The sequence below is a fragment of the Camelus dromedarius genome, chromosome 15 (genome assembly GCF_036321535.1).
Source record: "Camelus dromedarius isolate mCamDro1 chromosome 15, mCamDro1.pat, whole genome shotgun sequence".
NCBI lineage: Eukaryota > Metazoa > Chordata > Mammalia > Artiodactyla > Camelidae > Camelus > Camelus dromedarius.
This window is the reverse complement of record NC_087450.1, coordinates 17,040,327-17,055,256: the sequence shown is the minus strand read 5'-3', so window position 1 is coordinate 17,055,256 and position 14,930 is coordinate 17,040,327.

Here is a 14,930-nt window from a genome sequence, read left to right as displayed (position 1 = left end):
TCTCTAAGCTTTGAGCAGCTTGGGACCCCGCCTTGACCCCACTGTCACTCAGAGGCCTTGGGAAAAGCACTCATCTCTTGTGTGCCTTAATTTAATTCAGACTGAGGAGTAGAGTGCCCCCAGCCTGGAGTGGCTGACATCCCAAGGGCCATTAGAAAGGTGCTTTGATATGAAGTGCCCCGTAAGAGCTCGCTCTCCTGTTTATTGCAAACTGTTCCTGTGAAGAAAATTAAGTGGAGGCTCTGGGAGTGAACAAGCGACTATCTGCTGGGCACACGCATGTAAATCCAGAGGGCTTGGCACACTTTTAGGATTTATCAAATTCAAACTTTTGGTAAGGGACGGGGAGGGGGGTCAGTAGGCTTAGTTTTTGCCTAGCAGGTGTTCGTTCTAGTCCAAGGCCCTGAATTTCTGTCAGAACTTGGCAAATTAGTCAGTGGAGTTTTCAAACTCTCCACTCACAACAGGAAGGCAAGAGATGGGAAGAGTGTCAGTTACGAAGGTTAGCAGTGGCCCCTGGAATCCAAATGGCCCTTGAAAAGAACACTTGGGGAGGGGAAACATTTGAGTCACTTAAATCGGCTAAGAACTTGCCCCGGGGTGGAATGTTCTAGTGCAGTGGGTGCATGAGAAAGCTCTCAGAGTGACTGTCGGTGGGGACAACCTAATGGGAGGCCGTCTGCAGAGGCTAAACCGTGTAAGGGGCGATGCCTTCTGGGAGACATTAACTCTGCTCCCATGCAGAGCAGCTGTGTGCCACTTAAGCAGCAGCTGAATTCACTTGCTATCTGAAGTCAAGGGTGTTCCCCAGATCTCTGTGCCGCGCCCTGCACAGCAGTGTTGTTTAAGATGGCCAGGAGCAGAGGGAGGAGCCTGGATCCGAGTCCCCATCACTGCTGCAGGAGGACGTGATTAGTGGTTAGCCTATCTCTCAAAGCCCTGGGGAGCCAAGGGTAGGAAGGAAGGAAGGAAGTTATGTAGGATAAACAAAACAAAGCAAAACCAAAAAAGCTGCGAGAAAGTACTTCAGATGTGCAAGAATCTGTAATTCACAAACTCATGGGACAGTTGAGGGTTAGGACCTGGATTAAATGTTTTCATATGAGATGGGAAGACCAAGAGGGTGGAGCGCCTGGCTTGGTTTGAAGAGGTCCTGGAAACAGATTCCTCTTCTGTTTCTGGATGTTTACACACATCAAGTCCTATACAAAAATTGTTTTAAAATCTATTTAGCAGGTTTTATCATAAAGCCATTTATATTACCAGTCTGCCTTCAAGTTTTTGTGATGGATAAAATACACTTTACAACTTGGTTGAAAAGCATCACTTTTTTAAAAACTGTGGTTTAAAAGAAGTGAATATCTGATGAAACGTATGAAGTGATTTCTTGAGTGTTCATCAAAACCCATTCCAAATGAAGGAGTCTCAAGCAGAAACTATTTCAGAGTTTCTGTTGCCTGGTGACCTTCACAATTCAGTGCTTTTATCATCAAAGAAGAGATTCCTTGGGACTGATGCTGTGGGACACCCCTCAGAGGTGGGGGGTTTTTCAATATCTTAATAGCCCTTTGAATAGAACCAAACGAACACCTTTAAAAAGTAGGAGTGGTGGTTGGTTGCTGGTTAACAGGTTGCTAAATTATCTCAATATAAAGTGCGCCAAGGATTACTAAGCCAAGCGGTATGTTGCAGTTGGAAGTGTCAGCCTAATGCAGCTGTCCCGGTGAGGGGCTGGAGGGTCAGCTCGCGTGGGAGCCAGAGTTTTTGCAAGTTTTGTTCATGTTTATGTGTTAAATTAATTTAAAGGTGATCTGTCAAGCTGAACTTGACAGTGAACCAGAAACCAAAACAAACAAAAAGAACCCCCAAATCAACTCATGACATTGTTCGTTTCAGTTTGTTGCAAAATCAGCACGTGTGAGAGTTCCTGTGTACTGAATTGACTTCATAGGAAACTTTTTTTCCTCCCTGGGTAACGTTTTATCCTATGTGAGTTACAGTCATTTAACGGTAAAGCTTGCATGTAAGATTAGGGGCCCCATTGTTGAATGATCTCAAACTGCGTTTCCTAAATCAAATGGTGGGGGAGGGGAACCAACTTCCCACAACATTCAAGAGAACTTGAAAGGGACTAAATGTCTGCAGGTGCTGATCCCTCCTTCCCTTTTTAAAGTAGCCCACAGAATTGGTCTGAAGCCAGTGACATTTAAACTCGAATTTGCATGAAAGTCTCTGGGTTTTGAATTTGAAGAAGTTAAGTGTTCAGCGGGGCTCTAACTCAGGTGAGAGGCAGCATGGGGTAATTTCCCCAAGAGTGTTCGGTGCAATCCAAGCCCCAGCAAGACACCTTACATCCTAAGTATTCTCTGTGGCCCTACTAGATTTAGGGAAACTGCATCAACCTCCCTTGCAGCATAGTGAAGTCTCAGGGAAGTCTTGCAGGAAGAAAATTGAGAGGACTTTATTTATTCCCTGCAAAGTCTCCCTCGTAATCACTGCCTACTTTCCTTCTTTTCCTCTCTTTGGCCACCCATCTATCAATACACTGCGGAGCACATTCTGGAAAATCCTGGTCCTGGCCAGTAGCATAGACAGTAGCTGTGGCCAAATCCCACATTTCTGGGTCCCCTTTTCCTCATCTGCAAACAACAGGTTTCAAGGTGCTTGGAATAGTTATTACTTCCAGTCTCCTCCTCACCGGGTTCACTTTAGAACAGAGATTTGAGGATTTTACAGATTTGGGTTTGCATATTCAAAATAAGCCTTGGAATGCCAGGACAACAGAGGAAGACTGAAAAAGCAAGTACAGGGGACGAGTGACTGCGAAGGAAACCTAGAAGCTGGGAGTCTCTCGGGGTTGACTGTTCCCACGTTAATGCTGTATTCCTGGATGTTGGTCACGATCCTGGTGGATCTTTGGCAGCCTCTTTCCATATTAAGGGGCTTTTCTACATTGTCAGTGCTGCTTCCTTGAGACGGAAGTCACTAACTCAGCCTCCCAGCCTTTCTTGCAGAGAGGGTCTGCCCATCAGTCTCTCCCACTTGGGAAGCAGACACCCAGAAGAATGCTTTCTTGCCCAGGGGGCAGCACAGGCCTGGGGCTTTGGGGTGTTTTCTGGGGCAGTCGCACAGGGCACCTGGTATCCAGTGCCCAGGGTCAGAGGTGTGGGCAGCAGAGGCTGCACCCAGAAGGGGAGATGGGGGGGTCCCTGCTGAAGGTCTTACTCCTGCCTGGATAAACTTCAGTTGGATCTGACCCTCATAGGGATTCTGTGAGCTCCCAAGTATCCCTTAGTAACTTTTCTTTTCTGCTTACACCATCCAGGGCATGCTATGTTGATTGCAGCTAAGCCCCTAATATAAGTACTTCCTGCCGAAGATGGTCAGGATGCAATTCTGTCTTAATGAAACTGGTACTTTGCAGTCAAGGACACTGGAGGTATTTCTGTAACATTTCGTTCAGTTAAATATAATGTGTTTATTCTCTCACATGTCTGGGACAAGAGCCCTGTAAACCACGCAGAGTAGAGGCTGGCTCAGAATTTGTCAAATTAAAGACAACTTTCTTTTTCAAGCCAGAGTCCCTACTCAGTTCCCCTGCATCTGGTGGAGTGAGCATCTGACTTAAGATTTCATAGGAATAGGAGGTCAGAAGAGCAGAGAATGTGCTCAGCTGTGTCCTGCTGAGTTTGTTTTCTTCACCCCACGAATATGTAAGAGTAGTAACATCCCAAATAAATTTCCAGGAAACGTGGTGGAATTTATAAATGATAATAAAGTGAGACAAATTCACAGTAGGGTTTCCCCCTTCCTTTGAGGAGCTGGGAGTGGAGTGGGGAGGGGGTTGGTGAAGGATCAGGATTTTATTTGTGCCTCCTCTGAAATCAAGCAGACGTGTTAGAAACCAAGAAAGCCACGTTGGAAAGTATTTTCCTTGGTGCCAGGAAACTTCGGAATTATTTAATCAAATAAAAACAAAGATTCGAAATTCACTATCTGCTATGGGCTTATCTCTCTGTTGGCTGCTATAAGGAATCCTGCAGCCACATTTATTTTTTCCGAACCATTTGAGACATCACGGCCCTTTGTCGCTTAATACCTTGATGTGTAATTCCTAAGAACGGGAAATTCTCTTACAGAGCCACTGTGCAGTTACCAAATTCAAGAAATTTCATACTGTTACAATAACTTTTTCTGTTCTACACTCCATATTCCGAGTTTGTCAGTTGGCCCAATAGGGCTGCAAAGCGTGTCCCCCACTCCAGTGTGGAATCAAATCCACCACCTGCGACATTGTTTTCTTTACTCTGGAACAGTTCCTCAGCTTTTGTCTTTTATGATGCTGGAATGTTTGAAGAACGGGGGCCAGCTATTTTATAGAAAGTTCCTCCACTTGGGTTGCTCGCAGGCTTCCTCACAATGAGGTTCAGGTTATGTAGCCTTGGCCAGAAGATGACGTAAGTGTTGGGTGATGTCCATCTGCTAACGCTCCTTCTGTTCACCTGGTCAATGCGCGGTCAAGCTTCTCCACTGCCTAGTTACCACTTTTCCTTGTCACGAATAAACAATCTCTGGGCGACAGACCTTGTCTTCCAAAGGGTGGGGACCTACCGCTGCATTAATGGCGGAGGCAGCAGAGGGCGATGATGAGAACTGGCTTAAATCCTAACTCTGCCATTCACTAGCTGTGTGACCTTGGGCAAGGCACCTCACCTCTCAGATTTACCTTTCCTCATCTGTAGAACAAATAATACTTCCCTTCCAGTGTTGCTGAGAGGATAAATATGAGAGGTGTTTGGCACACAGGAGATGTAGCACACTGGTACTCTTCTCGTTCCCTTCCTCCACATTTTTTTAAAAATCATTTTTTACTGAAGTGTATTTGATTTACAATGTTGTGTTAGTTTCTGGCGTACAGCGTAGTGATTCAGTTATACATACATTCTTTTTCATATTCTTAATTATAGGTTATTACAGATATTGAATATAATTTCCTGTGCTCTACAGTAGGACCTTGTTGTTTATCTATTTTATATATAGTAATTAGTATCTGCTAATCCCAAACTCCCAATTTATCCCTCCACCTCACCCCCTTTTCCCTCTGGTAAACATAAGTTTGTTTTCTATGACTGTGAGTCTGTTTCTGTTTTGTAAATAAGGTCATTTGTGTCATTTTTTAAGATTTCACTTATGTGATACCATGTGACATTTGTCTCTCTCTGTCTGGCTTACTTCACTTAGAATGACGTTCTCCAGGTCCATCTATGTTGCTGCAAATGGCATTATTTCATTCTTTTTATGGCTGAGTAGTATTCCATTGTGTGTGTGTGTGTGTGCACCACAACTTTCCAGTCATCTGTCGATGGACATTGAGGTTGCTTGCACGTCTTGGCTGTTGTAAATAGTTTGCTGTGAATATCAGGGTGCATGTACCTTTTCAAATTAGAGTTTACTTCAGATGTATGCCCACCTTCTTCCACCTCTTTAAAGTTACTTTGAAGGTGGTCATTTGTTGATATTACTCTTGTCTCCAGTGCTATGAAGAGACATCAGGAACAAGCAAGTCATACAATGTAACGCCTTTGGCAAGAGCCATGAAATACCAAATATGCAATAGAGGCCCAGTGGGAGATGTCTGGAGTTCTCTTTGGAAATGGCCAGGAGCTGCGGGTGGAGGTAGCAACAGAACAGCTGCCTTGAGATGTGTGGCCCTGCTCGGCTGGAGAGTCAGCTGTGAGGGAAGTGGGACTCAGATTAGGAGGCTGACTTGGGCCCCAGGACCCCAGCTCTGCAACCGCAAGCCCCAGGTCTTCGCCCCACACCCACACCAGGGTCAGTTCTGTGCCCCCGGGAAGGTCGCCAGTCTTCTCTCAGCCCCCATTTCCCTATCTGTAAAAGGAGGGGCCTTGACCAAACCTGCAGTTCTCAATCCAGGCTGGGCATTAGAACCAGTAGGGGAATTTTAAGAAAATGCCATTCCGGCCCATCCCCAGACCAATGAAATCAGAACCCAGACATCAGAAATTTTCAAAAATTCCCCAGGTGATTCCACTGTAAGCCAAATTTGAGAACCACAGGCCTAAATAATCTCAAATGTCCTTCCTAGCCTTCAGGGTCTGTGAGTCCTTGAATGGAATATTCTGAGGAACTGAGTTTTCTGGTGAGCTTGGCATTCACCACCAAAAATTCCTCCTTGTTTCTATTCCTAGTTTTGAATATGTTTCTAAAGTGAATAAGTCTAAATAATCATGAAGGTCCTTCTTACCTTGGCGTTTCTGTGACTACACTGAGAAGGATATTCTGAGCAGCTGGGGTTTTCTGGTTAATTTAGAATTCCACCAAAGATTCCTTTTCATTTTTATTCCTGTGTTTGGAAACTTTTCTGAAGTGTGCAATTTCCTGCCTAGGGAAACAGATAACAACTTCCTAACCTGGGGGCTGCTGCGTGCCCTTTCCCTAGCCAGGGCAGACGTCACTAATTGATGATGACACCTCTGACTTGCCATAACAGCCCTTCTCAACATTAGGCAGCCACAGCCAATCAATCAGCCGGCACTTGAGATGAAACCCATCTGCCATTCTGGGTCTGGTGAACTTAGCTCAATATTTCTTTCATAACACGGTATCTTCCAGGGCTTCAAAGGCAACATTCCAAATAGCCCCTTCCTCCCCTCCATCTCCAAGTGCACAGGACTGTTGAATAGGTGATGTAGGGGGCTGTGCTGAATGTACACTGTCTCCATAAACTTTGCGGCATAAACACATGCACATTTTTATAAAAGTATGCTTTGCTGCCATTTACTTCTTTTACTTAATGAATACAGAGAAGATAGTTCTGGGGAAACAGCATAGCAAATAGAGTAAGAGCCAGGGTTCAAATTCTGATTCTGCCACTCACTAGTTGGGTCACTTTGGACCAGTTACTGAAACTCTCCTGTATAAAATGTGGCTAAAGATAGTATCCACTTCATAGGGTTACTGTGAAGTTTGAACGAAGTAGCAAAGCTAGCACATCCAAGGGCTGACACACAGGGACCTCTCAACAAATATTACCTATTTCCCTTGTTGATATCATTCATCAATGGTTTCATTAAGTGAGTTATGATTAATTAGAATTGCACAGAAGTGTTACAGGCAGTAAAGATATTAGCAGTGGGGGTAATAGAAATACTTATGCTGGTGGGAGGGACATGCATATCTGTGTCCATCCGAAGTGGGTGCATGTCAGTGAGGTCTTGGGGGGCAGTGACCCAATCTGGGATGTGGTCACATAAGCCTGGGGTAATCAGCAGGAGCTGTGGTGCCTCCCACGGGGCATTTTGGAAATTGGTGGGTTTCATTTTTGGTTGACAGGCCCATTGGCATTTGGGGAGGAGGAGGAAGCTAGATGTCCTGCAGTGTTTGGGAGACTCCCTTACCACAAAGAACTGTTTTGTGTCCCACATGACTTTTGAATGTTCTCCCAGACTAACCTCACTACAACTGTAAATCAGCAATACTTAATACATGATAATTCTGAAAATAAGTTCTAAGAAGTTAAAAAGCTCGGTGATTTAGAAGACCATTCCATGGAGAGAGACTTAAATGGAGGAAGGATGTTGTCTGGCAATGATAGTGTAATTTACTCACGCTATGCAGGTTGCTGCTTCTATGCATTAAGCGTCTCTAACTACAAATTTTCCTGAAAAGGGTTTCAATGCAGCAGGGCAGTTACTGTGCAGTGAGACCAACTGAAAATATGAAACAGAGAGCTGAGATTTCTTTGACTAGATCTTGAACCAGATACAAATGAGCAGACTCATAAGATACAAGTTTCTTATTGAATTTCATTGTTCTAAAAAATACTGTTACAATTTCGCCATCTATACACACACACGCGCGCGCACACACACGTACACAAGCACGATGATAAGAAATCTAGGTTGTGAGAATCACACTTCCAAATTATTTATTTTTCAATTGGTCTGTTCTTTATCAACACTATTCTAATTCCTTCTCTGGAAGTCTTCCTACTCCTTGGTCTCTTTCAGTTCATTCTCATAGGAGACAGCCCCAGTTTCTTGTTGAGTACTTGAGATTCTGTCACTACAGTGATACCCCGATCATAAAACAGGGAACCGCCCTGACAATGTGCCTACATAAGTCCCAGCTCATTTATGATTTTGCGTCTGTAGCTGAACTTAGTAGAGTATCTCCATTTTAATTATGGTTATTTTATCCTTTCACTTATGTATAGGTAAAAGCTCAGTTATACTTAGCTTAACACTCATTTTATTCTAATGTCCATCCGTCCTGCTGCCCTTACATTTTTCTGTTCTTGTAGAAAGAGCTTCTGATCTTCTCTTTTTTTTTTTTAAATTGATTTACAATGTTGTGTTAGTTTCTGGTGTACAGCATAGTGATTCAGTCATATATATATATATGCATATTCTTTTTTCATTATAGGTTATTACAAGATATTGACTATGGTTCCCTGTGTTATACCGTAGGACTTTGTTGTTTATCTATTTTATATGGCAGTTTGTCTTCGATCCAAACCCCTTCACTGTCGGTGGGTGCAGGCAGGCGGTTGCTTCATTCCAGGACGGCTGTGCTTGAGCATTTATATTTTGAAATACATGTTACTTTATTATACATTATCATCTTCTTATTTATCCTTTATGTTAGAGAAGTGGTTCTCGACGGAGGATTTTGCCCCACAGGGAACACTTGGCAGCGTCTGGGGACCTTAGTGGTTGTCGTGACTGGGGGTGAGGTGCTGCTGGCAGTGGGTAGAGGCCTAGGGTGCTGCTAACCCCTCTACAGTGCACAGGAGTGTCACGTGTCACTAGTTCTCATGTTAAAGACTCTGTTAGAGTTAGGGTATTACATTAATATTTTTAAAATGTGCATAGATGGCTTATACAGCCCATGACTTTCATTTAGGATTTTCAAAGGCGTTTACAAAACATTTGTTACACAAACAAGCTATAAACCACTGGCATAAATCAAAATAGGAGGAAGTTGTCTAGGTTGACTTTGGATTCCCCATTTCCATCGTAGCCCTTCAACTCGTTATGTAAATAGAAGATGACTTTGAAGAAGCTTCTGTCCCCTAATCTCATGTGGAAGCCAGAGGTCAAATGTGAAACTCCCGTGCATCTAAATGGCTGAGCACCACCCCCTCGCTGTGTTCCTCAGGGGACTGTCACCAAGCATCCTTGTCTCAGGAGACAGTTTTTTGACACCTGGAGAATCTAGTCTTCCCCCCTCCCATGTTGATGATGAGTTTTTAGGGAACACTCAAGAGGGTCCAAGTCACCCATGTGATTTGGTAGAAACACTGCCCCTTCAGTCAACACCCAGCTCCGGGTCGTTATCGCAGCCCCTCTGCTAGAGGAACACAGCTGCCAGGAGGCAGTACGGGCTTCCGCCCTGTGCCACAAATATCCCGAGAAACATGTCTCGGAGTTATTTAAAGGCGTGGCCCTTAGGGTGGCTAATACATGGGAGAAGTCAGTTTGTATATAGTATCATGAGCACATTCCTTCCCAAGATGCGTGGGGAAGCCTGCACTGCAAATGGCGTTAAACAAATGGAGTGGAAAATTCCAGAGTCTGCAAAACAAAACAGGGGTGAGCAGACTTTGGGAGAGATTCTTACTCTTTTCCGGTGCAGTTAACTCAGCAGCATTTGGCCCCCAGCGCCACCATTTATCATGCTGTGTGGCCTTGGACACAGCCTTATTCATCCGGCGGATGTCCTCTCTATAAAAGGGATGTGGAATACCTAGCTGATGTCTGGCACACGAAAGATGTGCCATGTGCTGCTTTTGTTTCATAAATCCACTCAAGGCTGGAGAGTGTAGGGAAAGGATGGACTTCACCCATGTCAAAACTGGAGCTTGCTTTAAATGAGTTATGTTCACGGCAGCTCAGATAGCACCAGGGAAGGGTCCTGGGCGTTAATTAAGCCAGCCCTGATCTCTGAACCACCTAGAGGCTACTTACTCATTTAGGCCTGGCTTTGGACCCTCAGACCATCTCAAGAGGTACCACGTGGTCATTACAAGTGCTTGCTATGTGCTGGATTATATGTACATAATGTAATTTTATTCTCATGATAATCTAAAATATAGGAACTATTGTCCCTTTTAGTGGGCGGGGAAAGTGAGGCAGAGCAGTGATGTGAATTGCCCAGGCTCACAGTGGTGAGGACTGAAGGGCCAAACGAGGCAGGACTGAGCCCAGGCATGGCTCTTACCTGCTGCCTTTGCACCTGGTCAGAATATCATTCCTTCCTTCTGGGGAAATCACTGCCGAAAGCCAACTCTCACACCTCCTGGGCGGGGAGTTTTGTGAAGCCGGCCAGCCCTTCTCCGGGACTCCCAATTCACAGGGCCTCAGCCCATCACCCCAATCTTGGCTCTCGGCAACCACATCTGCTTGGTGGAGACATAGGTGGGGCCCAAAGAGCAGATTTATTGCATCTCCAGGGCCTTGGGCTCTGTCCCAGCCACACAGAATTGGAGCGATGACAAGGATTAATGTGTTTGGCTCCAGGCTCAGTCACTGAGGATTTATTTAGCACCTGCAGTAATAAAAAAAATAAAGCTGCAGCGTGCAAGGCACTGCCCGGGCACGCAGGAGGACGCAGAGAAGGCGTGACACAGAGGATGCCCGCCTGCTTTCCAGCTGCCTGCAGTCTAGTGATGGGCCAGAGATGGTTCCCGGAGAACCTCAGAGAGGGAACAAGGTGGGGCATCTCTGAGATGAGGAACCAGAGAGGCTGTGTGCTCTGAGGTCACACAGTGAGTGAGGAACAGAATGACAGCTGCAGATTCTGTGACATATGAGCTTTTTTTTTTCTTTTTAAATACATGTGGAAAAATAAAAATTAAAAATACAGCTAAGCAAAAAAGGAGTAAAAGACCCCACTACAAATCCTACTGCCTAGAGATAAGTACCGTCACTCTGGTGGAGGACACTCCCAGCTTCTTTTTCTCTCTAGATGGGTGTGAACAAGTCTGCAGCATGCGTCCTTATTCTACAAAACTGGACAACACACGTGCTGTTTAGGAACCTGCTTGTCTCTATTATTTAAGTGGCTTCCTGCGAGGGGGCTGTCCAAGGGCAGGGAAGGGGGCACCTCCGGGAAGTTCTTCTCCCCTGCAGGCAGCCTTGGGCTCTAGGAGGGAGGAAGCCCTCCCAGCAGGACCTCAGGAGGTAGATGGGAGGGAGGGAGGTGAAGGTGACACCTGGAGGGAAAAGGATGAGCCCAGTGAGATGTGTGGTAGGATTTGAGCACAGAGATGCTGAAGGGAGCCAGTTCAGGTCTAGGGGACCACGGAGGAGGCAGAATGTAGAAAGAAGTGTGCGTCAGGACTCCTCCAAGAGATGGAAGATGCTGGCGAGCCTGGTTTGGTGGCAAGGAAAAGTCCCATCTCTGGGTTTGTTAGGTAACCAAAGCAACCGACTTTCCTGCGGCTTTCCACATATCTATTCAGACGGCACTTGAGGAGGAAGAAAACACGAAACTGGCATTTTCCAAGATGTGTCCCAGGCAACACAAATCCCACAAAAAGAGTTCTCCAGAAAAGGGGTTAAACAAGTTTGAGAAATGCCATCTACAGTCACCCCACCTTGGAGAATCACAATGCACAGAAGAGAAGTGCGGAGATCAGCTTAACCCAGGGCTTCCCAAATGTGTTTTCTCAGCAGACTGCTTACCGTCCATGGGATTTCCCTCTTGCATCGAGGCCAGTGATGTTGGAGAAGACACCACAGAGCACTGGGCTGGGAGTCTCCCCTCATCAAGGCGGCTCCCTCACCATCAGCGGAAAGCCCCAGGCCTCACAGGAGTCAGGTGTCCACACCCAGCCCCGGCAGGGCCCTGGAAGGGCAGACGTCAACCATCTCAGGGTCTCCTCCAGCTCCAACATTGTTTCCGAAATTCATGCCAATCGAATCTCACTTGGAAAGAAACCCTAGGGGGTGTGGTGGCCTAGGCAGTTAAATTTGTCAGTTAAATTCACTCATTTACTCAACAAATATTTCTTTTTTTAAAAAAAATTTTTTGGTGGGGGAGGTAATTAGATTAATTTATTTATTTACTTAATGGAGGGACTGGAGATAGAATCCAGGACATCAGGCGTGCTAAGGATGTGCTCTACCACCGAACTATACCCCCCTCTCTCAACAAATATTTCTTGAGTCTCTTCTATGTGCCAGGATCTGTTCTAAGGACTGGAGATTCAGGACTGAATCAGATAAGATCTTTTCCCTTATTGCTTTCATGGGAGAAACAGATTACAAACAAATAACTGTATCCCACATATGTCGCCTAAGGGCTTTGAGGATAAATAAAATAGCGTAAGCAATGAGTGTGGGATGGGGAGACTGGGAGGAGAGGCTATGTTACAGATAAAGTGATTTGGGAAGGCTTTTCTAAAGAGGTGACGTTGAACAGAGACCTGAAAGAAGCCAAGGATGAAACCCTGCAGAGATCTCAGGGCACAGCATTTCAGGTGGCAGGAACAGCAGGTGCAAATGTCCTGAGGCAGGAGCATGTTTGAGGGACAACAAGGAGGCCAGTATGGCTTAAGGGAGTAAAAGAGGGGGAGCTCGTTAAGAGAGGAGGTCAGAGAGGTAGTAGGGGTTGATCCTGTAGAACTGTGAAGGTCACAGGAAGATCTCTGATTTTCTTCAGAGTGAGATGGGGAGCCGTTGGAGGGAAAGAGCAGGGGAGTGACAGGTGATAGAAAGGGAGAATTTCTGTTCTCTAATGGGGGCAGACAATCTTCTAAATGGTCAGAGCCCACTGCTTGGCTTTGAAAATAATAGAATTCATGAAAAGTAATTGAATTTTCATCTGACGACTGAAGATCTTGAAAGGCCTCATGGATTGATCATGCATTCGTTATACAGTTATTGAGCATCTACTACGTGCCAAGCTCTATGGTAGGTACCAGGGATACAAATGTAGTTGATATGACTTTTAGTTCCCAACTATAGATACAAAACCATCATAATTGCTTTGTCCTCTTAATTAAACAGGACTCCAAGCTCCCATCTGCCATGGTGGCAAGGAACTCCATTTCAGTCATATTTCAGGAGGCAGATTCCTCTCTTTCCTCTTTGGTTGCACATGAGTCCAGTAACTCGCAGGTGCCTGGGAAGGGAGGGCCGCTGGTCTCCAGTCTGTCACGGATGATGCCAAGATGCTCATGGTCTAAGCCCAGTAGTCTTTTCAAAAGCAAGCAAATCCATCCCTCTGTACCAACCAGGGCTTCCAAGATCCTTCCTTTGGTCCCAGGATCACGGCTCTTAAGAACACAGTCCCCCTGGGATTCCCTTCCCCACTCTCAGCGATCAGGTCATTAATGGATGCTTCATGCGTGCGTAAGGCACTGTCCCCTTCCCTGTGCCTCTTACAACCTTTGGTCCAGCAGACAAGTGAAGTGGAGTGTGGCTGGGCTCTGTTGGGGCAGCAGGATAGACTCTGGAGCTATTTTTCTTACAAAGAGTGAGCCCAAGTAGGTTCTGCAACCCATGTTCTTAAGTGGGTTTTTTTTAAGAGTGATGTTCAGTTTTTAATGTGACTAATACAAAAATTATTCATTCATTTCCAGTTTTGTGCGACAAGGGAAGGCGTACAACAGGCTGCTTCTGTTCTTGGGAAAGATGCTGAATTTCTTAGGACTGTAGGACAGAAACAGAAGTTTGTTGTTTTCTTTTTCTTGGAGGTAGAAGGACTTTCAGGGACCATCTGGATCAGATGATAGAACTGGGTTAGTCCCTTAGCCTTGTCAAGTTACTTGACCTCTCCCAGCCTCAGTTTCCTCGTCTCATGGTTTTACCCTCCAGAGGATATTTACTGTGTATCACCGTCAGTCTTTTACTAGAAACAGTAACCAGTTGGATAGAATTTCCTTTGTCTATTCATGTACGTTCTGCTTTTGTTTCATTCCCTAGTTACTCAGGGAAAATTTCTCTCTCCTTCAACTGTTTTCTTCACTGTTTGACCCTCCTTTTTGCTTTCTTTACCTCCTTTTAATTTGTTTACTGCTTTATTATAAAGGCTACAGATGAACAGCCAGATGAAGAGGTACCTAGAGCGAAGTCTGGAAGGGTCCCAAATGCAGGGGCTTCTATCCCCAGTGGAACTGGGGTCCCTACCCCACCCCCACATGTGGATGTGTTCACCAGTCAGGGAGCGCAGAGGTTGTTTTTAGGATCACTTGAAACTCTGGGTGACAGGAGCCACGCTCGGGTGATTTGTACTGGGCCCCACAACCCCACGTGGACCATCATGTCAGCCCAGGGGGACCCCCAGCACCCTTTGTTCCGGAAGCAGAGGTGCCGCCGTGACGTGCTGTGACGGAGGTTTGTCCTCTCCCGTGTGGGATGCTCTGCGTGAGGGGTCGCCGGCGGCCGGTAGCGATGCCACAGCACCAATGAGGTTTAGGAAGTGCTGAGCTGAAAAGGGCATGGATGGGGTAATTGAACTGGTGTCAGACACATAATGGCTGCGAGAGCCTTTCCTCCCTCGTTTGGGAAGAACAGCCTTCTTGTTTTCCCTCACATCCTCCATAAAAGCTCAAGGAGAAAAGGATGTCCGCCCAGCTATCTATCAACCCTGTCTGTTGAGTAGGAGTTTTGGGAAACCGTATGGAGAAGCACACTTTTAAAGAAGGTTTCGGAGACTGTTAATAGCAGTCTGGGCAGGGCACAGGAAGAGGCAGATGAGTGTTTTCCACGAGATGCTGCCAGGTGATAAAATATTAAAAACAATAGCAACACTTGCTCTTCAAGGAATGGTCTTAATGATCCTGTCAGATATCTGGGCGCTGTGGTCAAATGGACAGTGAGCTTTGGGCTTTATCAAAAACAGCTTAATGGGTGCCATGAATGGATGCCAAGAACGCTTAATGGGTGCCCGGCCCTAGGCTC